Genomic DNA, 4,354 nt, shown 5'->3' with positions numbered 1-4,354 from the left:
TTTAGGGGTGCCTGAGGTTCAAGAAGGTTATTTACTTCGATTTTTACAGGTATGGTTGTTCCATTAATTCGCCCTTTTATGGTCACCATTTCATCCCCATGTCTAGCATAGTACTGGCATGTTGATTCTCCTAAATGGGGTCCCCCTTGTCCTCTAACTAGACAAATCAATCCAATTTGTTTGTGCATGAGCTGAAAATGTGGGGGTACTTTTCTAATCCCTCCCCTTCTTCAATCCATCATAATTCGTTACTTTTATTGCTCTTGCCGGGCCCTGTCCCACAGCCTTTTGCTTAATAGTTCTGTACTTAGGGTAATACCAATGCTCATAGTTCGTGCAATTATAACCCCCTTCTCCCAATTACTTTTTATCTCTACTATTCTACCTTCCACTGATGCCTTCTCTACTTTAGTTAAAACTGGTCTATCTTGTCTACGGACTATGTACCCACACATGTTCTCCCCCTGGAGTGGAACTGCAAACAAGGGTAATCCGTGTTTTCCCATATACGCCTTCCTAATGCAATTGATCCCAATGTTTACCTTTTTTCTTCCCTGTGCACCCTGTCACAACCCATTCCTTGTTTCCCTGCCATTGACCTACCAAACATTCTGATCTCTATGACATTCCCAAAATGTCCTCACTATCTGTTATTGTCCATATTATCACGATTATACTCATGCTAATCAAACACTGCCACATCTGTCATAAACCTCCAGTAACATTTCTTTCTCTTTTCGATTTCCTGTATCCTTTTGCAATGAGATGCGTGAATCCATGATTGGCTTACATTTTCTTGACAGCTCCATGGGTAACCAATAATACCTGAAAAAGTCCAGTCCACTGCATCTTTAGGACGTTCCTCCATTCGAACACCCTGTTGTCAAACTCTTTCACAATATTTATAAGCGTCACAAGAGTTAATCTTCATTTATATATGTCCATATATTTTCCAGACATTCTACCAATAATTATATGTACTGTTTGGCCGTGCCCTTAAATTGGTGACCAGGATCCCAGAGCCCTGAGCTCAACTTTCATTTACCACTAAACGAACCCCAGAGGGCTAACTCAGCCTGTCACTCCTTTAAGACTGGCAAAAAAAAATGAACATCAGTACACTGGTAATAGGGACACCACATCAGCAGCACAGTCATGCTCCAACCAGTGATGCAACCAACAGCCCAAAGGCAGCACACACCACAAACATTTGATAACACATAGCTTCTTCCAAAACTTTCGATTTTACAAATTTTCGATTTTCTCCCACCTCTGCAAGTTCTTGAGTGTAACATATTCTCAGCACCTCCTTCTACATCATCCCCCTTTTGTTCGTGCAGCTCATTTTTATGAGCCAAAACGAGCAAAACCTTTTGGGTCACCACTTTGTTGTGGGGGCTGAGTATCAGCAGCAAGCACGACTGCTAGAGGGAGCAGTAGAGTCAGTTCCACCGACCGCACCCTTCTTTCCCATTCATAAGTTGGTCGTCATCAGAGAGCGTACATAGCCCCACGGTCTACCATTATGACAATACAATGCACAGAGAACCTTCCCAGGTACGGTGGCTGCTATGATATGAAAAACGCGTTTTTAAAATACCAACCGATGCTGACGTCAGAAGACAACAAATTCAGATCTCAACGTAAACAAAGATGTGAATTCTGCCTGCCCGAACCGACCCATGGGTTCACACCACTACCTTCACCACAGATGCATGTGCTCACCTGCACCCACCATTTGCTCACCCACTGACCCAGATGATCCTGATGGTGCAATTATCCCAATCGCCCCTTGGCGTCCTGGTGTTGCAGACTCCCCTTGCAGAGCCCTGTCTCCAGCATTGCCCTGAGGGCCAATCATGCCATCATGACCACTTGGGCCTGGAGGTCCGATAGGACCTGAACCACCAACAGTTCCACTGCCTCCCGCTTCTCCAGGCGGTCCAGACAACCCAGTGGCTCCTTGGGCACCATCATGAAGCCCATAAGAAGCACATAAGGGCAGAGTCATTAGAATATAAAATAAATGGAAATTTATACACAAGCACCCATACAGGTGCTGCTTAAGGACTGGCCCCCACCAGACACACCCCCCCCAAAAAAGGGACCCCGTTGGGTCGTTATTGATACTCCCCCCTCGGAGGGAAGGTGAGCTGGAGGTGAGAAGCTTCCTTGGACCTTCCTGCCTCGTGCAATCCTTGACAATCCGGCTCGATGGTACTCGAACCTGCAACTCGATACCGCTGCAAGCACCAGGTAGTTAGGTAGCGTTGATTGCCAATGGAACTCCCCCACAGGCGCTTGGCACGTATGCTCATCGGAAAGGCCAATGGTGGAAGGTAGCCAGGGAGGATGTCGTTGTTGTAGTTTTTTTGCTTCATATGTGCTCAATATATTACTATCGATTTACCTATTCTTGACTAGCACACTTTGCGACATTAAATATCCTCTTATTTCCACAGTTCCCCTACATTGTGCCATCTGTACAGTATACACATATCAGGAATATGCTTTCACCCTCGGCTAGATTGCATACCGCAATTAGCACAGAATCACTTTCCAAGATGTTATTCTCAGTGTACACTACATACCCTGACAGTTATGTCCAGTATCGGACATCTTTCGATTACCACATTTTACTCTAACAGTGAGTCAACCAACACTGCCTAATCAGATATCATCCATTCATCCATTTGGCCCACACTTCTACAAAGCATTTGGTTCTGCCCAAAATAAAATAAAGTATTTTCCTCTGTTCCCGGCTGAGTTGTGTATGTAATTATGTCCACAGCCACAGTTGCGATTTTAACTCATTCTTCATTCAAACATGTCATGGTAATTGTTTTTAAAATCTGCCAAATTCTCAATTATCCTTTACATGAGCCTAAAGTAAATCCCAACACACACTCCGCACCTCACTTGCACGATTCGCATTTCCTCTTTCAAACCGTCAGAGCACAATGTCTATTGTTTGTGGCTCTTGGCGACTCCTGACTCTCAGTATCCCTGGTTCCTGAGGTTGACTCAGCCTGTCATTCCTCCCAGGTCGGTGAGATTATTTATTCCAATGTGTGTATCGGTGGAGGGACACTGCATCATTTGCACTGACACGTCCTTGTGACAATTGATACTAATCTGTCGCCACGTACTGCACACAACTGACGACTCGAGTCCCTACCCATGCCCATCCTGACAGCAGCTGTGCCCCTGCACGTTCGAGCAGCAGTTTTGTAGCTTAATGTTCAGGGTGCCTGCAATAACTTGCCAACTCTTCGTAAAAAGCATCGTGGGATCTTTAATGTCCACGAACCGATGTTAGCAAACTTTGCAGTGCATGTGAAACACCAGGATGGCAGTTTTAGAGCTGCGTTGAGATTTGAACCGAGGCTGCACAGCTCAAAGGGCAGCCATACCTCCAGACTCTTCGGAGGTGCAGGGGGCTGTAGGGGGTTGGCACATTGTGGAATTTACTCAGGGTCCAGCACACAATGGTCTTGTCCATTTGCACATGTGTACTTGCAAACTTACAAGGCCAGGATGAAGTGGTTCGAAAATTTACACAGCACCCTCGGCACGGCCGATTTCAATGCGGCCCAGATGTTGACCACACTCGTGCTTCGTGCTCCATCTCGCACACCGTACAGCCCTCCCTCCTTCGAGGGCTCCACACACGGCTTACTTCGTACATTCAACCACAGATGCCAACCACAATTGATTGTAAAACCGAGCTCCTCACAATAATGATGCAACCAACCGTGTTGATAATTTTCCTGCCTCACTCGGTTAAAAAATATATTTCTTTTCCAAATCCTCTCCCCGTATTCAGGCAAACTTCACGCAGCCCGACTCTCCCAAGCAAAGATCGCGCACAGCCCGCACTTCACATCAGGGCACCAACACATTCAGCACGATAACCGCTTTTATGGTCAATTTTAATCCAAATAATTTATCCTGACAGATCGAGGCTCATATAAGGACAACAAACATGCTCCTCTGTCCACTTTCGTACAAAAACTTGATCGCGCCAGGCAGAGGATTAATGCTCCGTGACAAGGTCCGCAATGGACGCGTGTTCAAAGACCACTAGTCATCTCCCCCAAAAACATTTCTTCAGCTTGCCTAATGTCTTTGTCCTGGTTCTTGGATGTCATTGTTTCATTCACCGACGAGTGAAGACACAGCACGCCTCTGGGCACAGCATGTGCACTTCGACACAGCTCGCCCCCACCTTTTATCCTACCCCTCCTTCCTTCGCACCTTGGTCCCGCGTCTCTCCCCATCCACATCCACAACAAACTGCGTACATACGTTCGACCCACACATTAAAACGTATACAAATCAATTTAAACACATT

This window comes from Eptatretus burgeri, unplaced genomic scaffold (assembly GCF_056783735.1).
Source record: "Eptatretus burgeri isolate ZD-2024b unplaced genomic scaffold, Ebu_testis_v1 Ebu_testis_scaffold_73, whole genome shotgun sequence".
Lineage (NCBI taxonomy): Eukaryota > Metazoa > Chordata > Myxini > Myxiniformes > Myxinidae > Eptatretus > Eptatretus burgeri.
The sequence above is the reverse complement of the archived record's forward strand: the minus strand, read 5'-3'. Positions refer to the sequence as shown.